Source organism: Wyeomyia smithii, chromosome 1 (genome assembly GCF_029784165.1).
Source record: "Wyeomyia smithii strain HCP4-BCI-WySm-NY-G18 chromosome 1, ASM2978416v1, whole genome shotgun sequence".
Taxonomy (NCBI): Eukaryota; Metazoa; Arthropoda; class Insecta; order Diptera; family Culicidae; genus Wyeomyia; species Wyeomyia smithii.
The window spans coordinates 144,534,522-144,547,991 of NC_073694.1; positions in this window are offsets into that span (position 1 = coordinate 144,534,522).

A 13,470-nucleotide genomic window follows, 5' to 3' on the forward strand; every position below is an offset into this window, starting at 1 on the left:
TAAATTTTCAACATTGTGCGCTGGTTTGACATATTTCCTCAACTTTGCCTTGGTCACAGCCCAAAAAGTTTCAATGGGGCGAATTCCAGGGCAGTTTGGAGGATTCATCTACTTTGGGACACATGTGACATTATTTGTTTTATACCACCCTAGTGCATCCTTAGAGTAATGGCAGGAAGCAAGATCGGGCCAAAAGATTGGAGGATTGTTATGCTGCTTAACCATGGGTAACAACCTTTTCTGCAAACACTCTTTCACGTTAATTTTACCATTCATTGTGTCATTCGTAATGAATGGACGAGATATTTTCCCACATTTACAAATGGCCTGCCAAACCATTACCTTCTTACCGAATTCTTCGGTGTAAATGGCTTTCACTCGTCCAGGGACATCCTTTCCCTTCGGTGATGTATAAAATTGCGGTCCTGGCAGAGTCTTATAGTCCAGTTTTATGTAGGTTTCGTCATCCATGATAACACACCCCATTTTTTGGTCAGAAGTTTGTCATAAAGCTTCCGAGCTCTCGGTTTCACAGATTCAGCTTGTTTTGGATTTCGTTTTGGCTGCTTCTGCTTCCGACGGGTCCGCAGACCCATTCTTCCCTTGGCACGCATAACGTTACTCGCCGAGGTTCCAAGCTTTCTCGCCACATCTCGTACTGATACTGAAGAATGCCGCTTGTAGTATTCCTTAATCTTTATGTCCATTGTGGGATCAACAGGCTCGGGTTTTCTACCACGTCTTGGGGCATCAGTAAATGTGCACTCTTCACAATACTTCCGCAATGCGGTTTGAACTGATCCGACACTTATACCTTCTTCTCTGGCCAATTTTCTTATAGAAAGACCACTCACGGTGCCCCATTTGTGCACAATTCGCTTTCTTTGCTCGAGAGAAAGGCCACGCATTTTCAAAATTTCGCACTAAATGTTAGAAAAAATGACAGCATCTGTTTCTTTTGGATGTAAACAACAGGACGCAGCCAACGTTTGGTTGAATACTGCACCTTATTTGAAATGACGGTTGATCGTAAGTGTATTTATAATTATCGGAACGGTCTATATCAATTAATCAAAACACCGCTAAATAAAATAAAAACACTATTGAGTTAAATGTTACGCTTTTCACTTATATCCGTGCTTGGGTGTGAAGTTTTACCCTTCCGTTTTAAGCTTACTGCTCTACTAAACCGAGTCTCCTTCAATCCTTCCAATATCACCGAATAATTATTCCCTGGGAGAGACCTCTAGCTAGGATTATTCTAAGAGGGATTTATTATGTCAAGAGGAAGGAGTCTTATCGAAACCTCGTTTCCCGTGCTAATATTGCCAATTACAATTCCGTTGATAGGGTTTTTTTTTATATATAAATATAAGTTGTGTTACAAACATAATCCTAAATCTAGCCTAAAGGTAATCCTGATGTAATCAGTCAATTAACATATGTTTAATCTAGTTCCCAAAATTTTTGTGAAATATTTCCTGTTGTTCCATCTTGTTTCCCTTATTATTTTTTAAAATACAAATAGAGACGGCTCCGCAGCCCTCAAGTTGTACGATATCACTCTTGCAGCCAACCACAATGCAGCTTTTTGTTTTTGTGATGCTTCGCATATCGCGAACTGGAGAATTTCCTCCAACTCGTTGAGTTTCAGATTATAGCGTGAGTAAATAACCGAAACACACCAATCCCAAATGAACCTCGCCATTGGGCATTCTTTTAATCTATGTTGATTAGTATCTACTGATCCACATTTTTTGCATGTTCCTTGACCGCTGCGAATGTTATAGGTAGAGAGTTTAAAACCATTGGCGATTATATCGTTAACGAAACAAAACAAGGTGGAGCGATCCTCTGTTGTTATGAAGTTTCTGTTAATATTTTCCCATATTATTGGCCAATTTGAAATAACCTTTTGCTCTATTTTTGGTGTACAGTTTTTTATGTTAACAAAATAGTTATAAAAGAGCTTTGTGTTATCGTAATTATTATTTATTTTTACTTGGGCCCCTTCCATTATCCATTCTCTAGCATTTTTGTCAACCGTTCTGAAGATCTTAGTTCGGTTAAATATATTTCTTCGACAAAACCTCCATTTCCGTCGGGGTTATAAAATATATTTTTCAAAAAGAGGGCCTTCATCTTAGCTTCAGGGTCTACTAATTTTAAACCTCCTTTTAAATAATCTTGATATAACTGATTGCGTTCTACCCTGAAAATATATCCGTTCCACAAAAACATACCACAGGATCTTCTTATCTGCGCAATGTGTTTATTCAGGGGGGGAAAATTTGTGCAAGATACCACAATTTCGAAAGAATGAATATATTTAAAATCCAGCATTTTTGAATCAAGTTTAAGTTCCTGGAACTGTGTTTCTTTAATTGTATTTTTATATTGTTAATAGCTGTATTATAATTGTGGTTTACTGTTAGGTACCAACTTTTATAAAAAAGTACCCCCAGTATTTTTAAACTATCTACCTCTTTAATCATTTGAGGTACAAGTTTTGCATTATTGATCATTAAGAAGGCAGATTTTGTAAAATTGATTTTAATTTTGGCGTACCTGGTGAAATATTCAAAAATTTTTAGCAGAAGATCGAATTCGTTATCATTACGTATGATAATATTGAAATCATCTGCAAAAACAATTACTTTTATGAATTTATCATATACTAAAAAACCAACCACGTTATTGGAAACTTCTCTAATAAGCGGTTCAATATACAATGTGAACAAAATCATACTGAGAGGACAGCCTTGTCGCACTGAACTCTCTATTTTTATTTCTTCTGTGAGAAACCGTTAAACAGCACTTTAGACGAGGCACTCTTATAGATGTTTTTAACACAATTTATGGTGGATTGTGGGAATCCATATTTATTCAAAACTTTCCACAAATAGTTATGATTGACCCGATCAAAGGCCTTGTTTAGATCGATACTTACAAGGCACCCCTTAAAACGTTTGTTTTCGCAAGATTTCGTTAGTATTTTCCGAAGATCCTTCAGGTTATCCACACAAGATTTATTTTTTAAACAAGCTGTTTGTCCAGTAGACAGTAGTTTTTCCAGATGTACCGATATCCTTTCTGCTAAGGAAATCGGACGTAAAAATTTTTCGCTCGCATGTTATATCGGAAGAAAAATTGTTAAATTTAGTTGTGCATGTTCGTTATAGATGTTATCGCGGAGTGAGTTAATTTTCTAAATTTAAAATTGTTTTTTCTTGGAAAAGTTCGCGGATGGTTGTGCGAGGCCGTGATCAAGATTGGCCAGCTGGTTCCTGCTTTGAAATCATCACATTGTTTGGTGATTTTCGGTTATTTTACACCTAAAGAATTGTTAAACATATATACAGGTGTTCTATTGAAATGTGCTGAGTGCGAAAAGTGTGAAGTTCCACAAAAAAAGTGAAAAAAAAGTGAATTTAATTGTGAAAATTGAATATTATTGCGTTGCTTTTTAGATTCACCAAAGTGTTTATTTTTTCTTGTTTTTTTTTTCTATCGCTGTCTTGGCGACGGTTTGAAAGTGTGGAGTGTGTGGTGTTATTACATACAATAAGGAGAGTGTTTTTCGAGCAGCTGCTCCACATAGTTTTATAGTGATCATTAGGGATTTATTCATTGGCATAGTGCAAATTATATTTGGCTTGTATCTAATTAAACTTGAAGTGAAAATTTGCCAATAAGATCAAAACCATGCATCGCCGTTTACAGTGTTTATGTGCTATCTCTTTTCAACGAATGAAAGCATGTTGCCACTGTACTTCCATTTAAAGAAAAGTCCAAAAACGATGAAAACAACTAGAAAATGAAGAGATGAAAGCTAAGTATACGTTTTGTCTTGTCTGTATTGTAAAGTGATATTTTGATGCTTGTTTCTAGTTTTACTTTATGTGAGAAAATAGATACAGAGAGATTTTGATTTCATCGTTGAAATTGTGTGCGCGGTATTTTTTTCCGCAGGGTTTCAGTTACAAGTTTTATTTTTGTCCACAAAGTGTTAGTGTGGTTTGTGGAGTTTGGAGTAAGTGTTTCTCAGGAATCATATGCTTTGATTTTTTGATTGTTTTAGCTTTTGACCAGTTGTTTTACATAATTTGTTATATTTATGACTAGTTCGGCACTTTGTCAATAAATTTAAAAATATATTCAGGCTTATATGTTTATTTGCTTTTATTAAATTGTTAAGGCTTTGGATGCATGGAACATTGCCAATTTTCATATTTATTAGGCGTATTAGGCGTACATTGTTAAGAGATAATCGACGTAAACGCCGAGTTCCTGCGCGTATGTGTCGGCCGGGGGGATTAAAGCGGTTGTTCGTAACGCTTCGGTGTAAACGCGTATTCAGCCCGGGCGAGTTTTGCTGATATATGGACTTCCGGCGTGTGGTGATTTCGCGAAGTGAACCCGGATATTTCATCATATCTTTCTCATCTTCATCAACGTTAAGTCGGAGACTGCTCGCGCGTTGCATCTAAATTATTACATCGGAAATCGAAGTCGATTTCGTTCAGTCGATAAATATCATTTCAACCCCCGCGTCGGTACCTTCCATGAGGTCGTATTATCTACAGATGGATCAACAACGCGCAATAGTTTTAGGTATAAAGAGCATCACCTTACGAGGAGATATACGGTAATTTCAAGTTGTCTCGGTTTAGTCAAAAATCCTGTATCCTCGCGTACGTTTTATTGTTGCGGTGTTACATTGTCAAACTAAATAAGTTCGAGTCACATTATGAATATCGTGGCGGATGTAATAAACTTGTAGACGCGGCACTTGTTCTGAAGAACCCGACATTAGCGCATTAGCGCATCGTTTACCAAAACGAACCCTGCTGTATACCTTCCCTTTTATCCAACATCCCAGTGATTTCTCGTGGAAGTGCAGAGGTGTTCTCGGCTTCCAATAAAGCGAGTATCACGTCAACATATTCCTATACAAACTCCTTCTTTGACCTGCATTCGGATGCGGCCGGCGCTGGTATTGCCTAATATAAAGATTAAGGTCACCTGTTTTTACACATTGAGGATGCATGTTGGTCCCAGACATCATCTGTTGGTTCTTTGTGTAATTACAGCTAATCTGGCAATAACGGAGTAGCAACCGCGGGCGGTCAATCATGCTCATGCATCATGCTCATGCTCATGCTCATGTACCGATATCCTTTCTGCTAATATTTTCATGAATAACTTATAATCACTATTTAGCAAAGAGATTGGGCGATAATCGTCCAATGATTTGCTCGGAGTTCCTTTTTTTGGTATGAGAGTTATTATTCCATCTGCGAAACCTTTTGTTGGACAGAAGGATCCCGATAGATATGAATTGAATATCTGCAATAAATCTTCTTTGATAAATTCAAAATTCTTTATATAAAATTCATAACTAAAGCCATCTGGGCCAGGGGATTTTTTCTTTGAACACATCTTTAAAACTCGTTCTAACTCGATGAAAGTGATAGGGCGTGTCAAATCACCTCTATCGTTATCATCTAACCTGTTAGTTAAACTATGTATGGGATCATCAGTATCAACGAAAGCATCAGAACTTTGTTCTGAGCTAAACCGTTCTGAAAAATGTTGGTGTACAATTTTTCTTGGGTTTGCTGACTCAGTAATAGATTCACCATTATTATCTGTCAATTTAAAATTACCATTCGTATCCGTTTTCTTAATCTGTGCGAAAATCTGAAAAATGTTCACCGATTCCTCTTGCATGAGGTTTACATTTGGCATATTATTACCAAGGTGCTTTAGCCTGTTTGACTCGATTTCAAGTAATCTAGATTTGATCATTTTTACATCATGTAGAGTGGATTCTCCTCTACTTTTCTTATCCATCCATTCATTCAATTTACAATAGAAATAGTTTTTTCCTGCAGCTATTTGACTGTTCAACTCCCAGCTTTTGTTTTGTAAAACTGTTTACATTTAGTTTTGAAAGTTTCATTCCACCATTTACATTTTTGTAACGTATTGGTTTCTTAATTTCAAATTTTCATAGTTTTCTGCAAAATCTTGATATACTTGATCATTTATCAAAATCGTACTATTTATTTTCCAATAGCCCCTACCTTTTGCAGTGATTGCCCTTCTTTCTACGTTTATTTTCATAACTATTCCACAGTGGTCCGAAAAAGGTACTGGTATAGTTTTGAAATCTTGAATGTTCCCGGAAAAATATTTTTGAACATAGAATCGATCAAGTCGCGACTCTGATACTCCTCTGTGAAAAGTGAAATTCTTCTTCTTCAGCATTACTGCTACATCTTTCCAATTAAATGAATCAATCAGTTGCTGCTGGGGTTAATATTTCTTTGGTTAGTTTTATTATAAGAAGGACTTACTTTGTCAAGAGGAAGGAGTTTTATCGAAACCTCGTTCTTCCTAACACCTCGTCACAATCACAATTCCCTGAAGAGGCTCTAAATGCTTTACCTCTTGCCAGTTTTATTACAGGGACTAGGATATTTTTAAAGAGAAAGGAGTCTTATCGAAACCTCTTTCCTCTAGCCAAGACCACGCCATGATTACAGTTCCCTGAAGTGAACTTTTATTCGTTACTCAGACCAGTTTCATTATAAGAGGGACTACTTTTTGTCAGGAGGAAAGTCAATAAAGGTGCTATAGAATCAAGCTTGAAAGAAGGGCATGTAGTAGAGAACCTGAGGATAAACCCATGTTAAGGTCCTTTGGCAACCAAATGTCCTGATTCTACTAAGATTCGAACCCACGACCACCCACTTAATAAAGCGCACTCCATAACCTTGCGGCTACCGACCTCCTCCAGATTGCAGAGTTATATTGAGGTGAAACTGTTTTAAAACCACAAATGGCCGTCTTCGAGCCACCACCTCGAGTTTTTAAAGGCACAAGACTCGGAAATAGTTAATGCATCCCTTTTGAAAACGCAATTTTATGCTTGCTTCACAGCAGCAAACATAAAATAGAGTTTTCAGGTGCCTTTGAAAATTTGAAGTGGTAGCTCAAAGCCAGCTATTCGTGGCTTCATGACAGTTCGACCTCAATGCAAAAGTTCTGGCGAGATAACTCGATAATAATACATAGATTATTAACTTTGGTCAGCAATTGATTAGTTAACCCAAACCAGTTTTAGAATCAAAATACATCTTCTCATATATCCTAATCAATAGCCAAAACGCTGCACTTTATTCTATTTTACTATACTTTTCCCTTCGTTTTTGACGCCAGATGCCAGAATAATATTTTGAATTCCATTCTAGTTTCTTCCGTTATTTCGAATGCAGTCTAAAATGGCCAAATACCACAGAAAAGGGGAACTTTGGGATCGAAATAATGGCACTGGACGGAAATCAACTCTGGACACATTTGGTACTCCACAGTGGTGAAATCAGTTCAAAATGGTTAAATATCAGTGAGCATTCTCAGGGACTGTAAGCAAAGGCGTAGCCAGAGGGGGCAGGGATGGGGGGCGTATCTTGGAACTATTGGACACCAATCAGAAAGAAAGCCCGGTTCCGAACGGCCGGCGACCCTGAGCGACAAGAAACTCCAAAGGATACTGAAGAGGAAGACCGAGGGAAAAGTGACTACATCGCTGCGTGCGCTTGGCCTGGAGGTCTGTGCAACCGATCAAACAGTGCTTGGCGAACATGGACATACATGTCAGGCGAACATGGACGGCAAATACCCGTTCACTAGTCTCGGAGCTGCAGGCAATGAAGCAGCGGCAGCGCCTCAATAAGATGGTAATATCGATTTTACCGGCAATTCACGATGGTGGTGATGGACGACTGTCTCACCCTGAATGGCAACGACTGGTAGGGCACGTTGTATTTTACCTCCACCTGGAAAGAAGTAAGCACTAAGGTGAAATTTCTTTCACACACCAAGTTCCCCAAGACGGTGCTGCTGTGGCTGACAATCAGCGAGAAGGGGATGTCAAAGCTGCTCTTCTTTCGCTCCGGACTGACTGCGAACGAGGGAACTTATAGTACGAAGTACCTGCCGGAAGTTGCGTCGTTCACCAAAAAATACGATAAGGCCGAAGACATGAAGTTTTGGCCGGATCTGGAGTCGGCTAACTATTCGAGGCGATCGTTTGAGGAGATGAAACAGGTAAATGTCGATGTGGTACCCAAGTTGGCGAACCCGCCCAACGTTCCCAAGTTGCGTCTCATCGAGGATTTCTGGCAAGCCTGAAGCTTAAGAACTACTTCAACAATTTTGTCGCGAAATTTCAGGAGGAATTGATAAATAAAACTATAAAAGAATTAAAAAACATTCCTGCTCGTATGTTTTCGTCCGCCATGGCAAATGTTCCGGTTAACTGCCTGAAGGCCGCACTCAAGATCGTATATTTTTTTGTAAGTAAGCTAACATTATTAATTTCCATAGGAAATATATGAAACTTAATTATCTGTCTTAGTTATTTTTTTACCACCATCCGAAAAAAGTCCATTTTTTTAACGCATACGTTAGCACAAAACGATATTTTTAGCCCCGTTGACGTAACATCTCTGTGAAGTATCAGCCAGATCAAAAATAAGTGATTGTAATGCTTGGCCTATGTTGCGTGGAATTGCAAAAGTTTTTCAGTTGATCTACTAAGAACATTGCAGCGGCAAAAGTATCGGGCAAATCCGTGTTGGTCACTAACTACTAGTATTTATTTCCACTTTTCAAGATACCATTTTTTTACTTCTAAAATTTTGAAGAACTTCCACTCCCCCCCCTGATTGAAATTCTGGCTACGCCCATGCAAAGGTTACACAATCCGTAGAGAGAATCAATTCGTTCGTTCAGTGACTGAATATGTAATTTTTATTTTCAGCTCCCCTTTAAATTTCTTAGAAATATATTCATCAACAAACGAAAGAATATCGTTTACACTTGGCAATATTGTGCCTGTAGTGTTTTTTTTTGTGTAAACAACATTTATTTGACAAGGCACAAGCGTATCGTTGTTGTTGAAAGAGCACCAAAAATTTGTCTTTATTCGTCTAAATCAGAATCAACTCTATTTCCTCAAAAATCAGATCTAATAATACTTGAGTTATCATAATGAATGGTTTTGTCTTATTTAACGCTCTTTAAGTCTATAATTTCGTATGAATCATACTGTGAAAATAATATCGTAGCCCTTACATAAATTCACTAATAGCAAAGCAAAGCCTTGGTGCTACATTCCGATTCGGAATTCGACCTTCTGTTTTTTATACACAGACTTCACAGCCGACTGTTGAAGTACAGGAAAATTGCGGGGTTAGTGCTACGATCATACTGAAACTAACAGTCTCTTCCAGACCGAGACTCGAACCTACAACGACTGGCTTGTTAGTAGTGCTGAGACTTTTAACCGGATATATTCGTGATCCGGTTATCCGAATCTCGGATCACGGATGTGTAAACGAATACTATTCGGATGTCCGGATATCCGGATACGGATAATCGAATAGTCGGATATCCGGATATCCGGATTTTTTTTTCTTTCTTTTAAGCCCGTTCGAATGAAATGTAACGCGAAAAATCGCTTTTTCCACAATCCCCCATCCCCTCGTAAGTAATTATTTACATAATTCTCATTAAACTATGTTCGGATACAATATCCGGATATCCGGATATCCGACTACCCGTAAATCCGGATATCCTGTCGGATTATATCCGGATATCCGGTTGACCCGGATTTTGGATAATTGTCGGATATCCGAGGTTGGATATCCGGATATTTTAATCCGTATAGTCCCAGCACTACTTGTTAGGCTAGCATCGTATCATGAGACCATCTGGGGAAAAAACCTTACTAGAGTTAAATAAAAAAAATGCAACCAAATATCTTTCTGTCGAAAAAAAACAACACCAAAAATTACAATATCATTAGAAAATCAAACTGTAGCAAATTGTGAAAGAGTTAGGGACTTAGGAGTTGTCTAAGACCCCAAACTTACCTTCATTGATCATTACAACTCAATAATCCACAAAGCAAATAACATCCTAGGCTTTATAAAGCGCTTTGGTTACAACTTTCAGGATCCGTATACCATCAAAACATTATATACAGCCTATGTAGAATCAATACTGGAAAACTGCAGCATTGTATGGTCACCCTATACAATCACACACGAAAAAAGAATAGAATCAGTACAAAAGCAATTTATATGGTATGCTCTTCGTTAATTGGGTTGAACATCATTTCCTGTTCCATCATATGAAGCACGTTGCATGCTCATAAAATCATTGTATGATGTACTTTAGGTACATGCATACTAGGGTGGGGAAAAGTGATCGATTTTCCAGAACCAAGTTTTTTTGGTTCCTTTTGGGGCCCCAAACAACCCTAAACTTACCGGAAGTCGATCGGTTTTGTCTCTGCTTGGCGCATTGCATTTCGAATTTGTATGAAAATCAATATGGGAAAACCTACTTTCTTGCATTTAACTTTCTAGAGAGCTCAATAATGATCTAATAATGCTCTACATTATGTAAAAGTATAGTATTTTGGATGCCTAACAACTTTGCAGAAGGCACTAGTATGTCCCTGAGAAGAGCTATAGCTGTTCGAAGTTGAGTATGTCGATTTGAATGCAGAAAATCTTGTTTTCTGCCAACATTACCAATGTACCGGCGCCAGCAGGATTCCCATCATAAATAACCTGTCGTAACGAGTTTATACACTCAGATGGATCAAACAAACAAATTCAGGTCAATATTCTATGCGTAGGTAGAATCTACAACAGTTTCAGAGGTTACTTCTGATGGAAATCTGACTAACGCCGGTACACTGGCAGTGTTGGCAGAAAAAATGATTTGCCACATAAATTTCGACATACTCAACTTCGAACAGCTCCAGTATTTTTTTGAAACACTCTAGCTCTTTGATGTCTCCGGCCAAGTTGTTAGGCATCAAAAAACCTAACATTTGAAGTCATGAAACTTATGGTTTGAGCCACTTTGAGCTCTCTTTGGAATGGAAAATCCAAAAACGTTGGTTTTCCATACAAATCTCCATGTAAATTTGAAATGCAATGCGCCAAGCGGAGACAAAACCAATCGACTTCCGATAAAAGTAGATTGTTTGGAGCTCAAAATAGAACAAAAAAAGCTTGGTTCCGGTTTTCTGCTATCAAGTTTCGTTTTTTCCATTTAACAATTCCCCACCCTAATGCATACACATAATATATTGAAATTAGGCATTGAGTTTAGCATGTTTTAAATTGTTTAAAACTAAAATGATCAAAAGATTACAAGTATTTCATTCTATCAAGGCGTTTTACACTAAAAAAATATATACTTGGTTTAAGTTTGCATTTTAATTTTTTATTTTATAGAATAACTTTTTTGCCTTAAATATGCTCAAGTTGCGATGTATAAACAAAATGTAGCTGTAATGTTGTCTTTCACCAAAAAATTTTTTAGCCAATTCGGAGATGACCATTTTTTTTAAATCGATGTTTTGTTTTTAAATTACATTTCTTTCAGTGTATGACTTGAAATACAATTTTTTTTCAAATTTTTTATGAAAATTCAGACAATTTCCTGAAAGTTACTTATAGAACACTTTTTTGTAGAATTTACCGTTTTTGAATTATATTGATTTACAAAAAATCGGCAAAAAAAGCACCCATATTGGGTGTTATTCGATCATTTTCGGCTGTTTCCCAGGAACCGGAAGTCGCCAACCTAGAATCTAAAATGGGGTCTGTGGTCGATTTCAGGGACTGTGTATCATTCTAGATCCGGAGATACTCATGTTAGACGGAAATCGGCCATTTTTTGCTGTTCTCCAGAAACCAGAAGTCATTTCCGGCTGTTTGCCAGACACCGGAAGTCACCATCTTAAAATTCAAGATTGTGTCTGTGAACAATTTTCAGCTTCTGTGCATCTTTCCGGAGATACTCATATTTAATGGGAAACGTCCATTTCAGGCTGTTTTCCAGAAACCGGAAGTTGCCATCTTACAATCTAGAATGTTGCTTGAGGTTTATTATGGAACATATTTGTTACCACCAAAAACATTCACCTGCCAAATATGGTTCCACTTAGTTGGTTAGTTCGCGAGGTGTAAAGAAATTTGTGCAGAAACATGTGCTTCCAGAAGAGGGAGGGGCTTCGAACCACATTCACCTGCCAAATTTGGTTCCATTTAGTTGGTTAGTTCTCGAGGTGTGCAGAAATTTGTGTTTCATTTATATGGAACCCCTCTCTACCAGAAGAGAGAGGGGTCTCAAACTATCATAGGAACCTTTATGGGCACCAAAAACCCCTACATACAAATTTTCACGTCGATCGGTTCGGTAGTTTTCGAGCCTATGTGGATCAGACAACATGTGCTTCCAGAAGAGACAAACAGACCGTACTGCATTTTTATATGTATAGATAATAACATCAATATTTAAAACCTAAAGAGTGAATATGCATTTATTGGATTGAAGCGTTCATGTAAATCTATTTTTACAAATAAAAGTTTGAATGAGAATGATTGGGTCTGACCGCTAGGTGGAATAATTTAGGTTTTTTTTTACTTTTATTCAAACTAGATTTTGGGAGATTGATTGGAGGAAAGACCATTTCTACGTAGTTTTGTGAATTAAAGCACAATTGTTTGTTATCAGAAAACCTTAACTTCTTCTTAGACGTATTCCTTGGACACTAACAAGCCTTTTCATTTGAAAAAAAAAACACATGCCATCTCTTTAGATTTCATTGTAGAGGAAAACTTAGCAGTGCTGGTCATGCTCAATTCTTCTTACGTTAATTTCTTTCTTCCAAAAGTTACATAAAAAGAGGTTTTACTGTAAACGATTGTGGAATGGCCTGAGTTTCACCCAATATAGGTATAATCGGAAGTGGTATGACTCCACTCAATTGGCGGCTTCCGGTCTCAGGAAAATAGCCTAAAGTGGTATTTGACCAACAATTTCAGTATTCCGGAAGTAGAACTTTATACGTCATTTCGAAATACTAAATGGCGACTTCCAGTTTCTGTTAAACAGCATAAAATCACAACGTGCAACCCGAAATGGGTAGTTACCTAAGGGCTAGACATCTTTATTTTTATGAAAAATATTTCGATAATATTACACGATATAGGTTGATATAGTTTGATATTTATCGTTTATCTGTCAATTGACATCCTCCAACGATAATGTAACGCTTCATTATTCAATAATAAAAAGTATTTACCGTTCCATTTTCGGGCACCCCTCTATCTATATCATAGCTCATTGCCGTTACATCAATGAGCTATGATATAGATAGAGGGGTGCCCAAAAATGAAACGGTAAATTCTTTTTAATATTGAATATTGGAAAAATTTCGCAATATATCAATAGTGTCTTACCCCTAGGTATTTACGTTCTGTGCGTTCTAAGAATATTGATGTATACGATGCGAAATATTTCTGAAGTGAGTTGTGCTAATGCATCAATGAAATGTAAAAAATGATTCTCAATTCTGGAATCTTTGACCCCGAG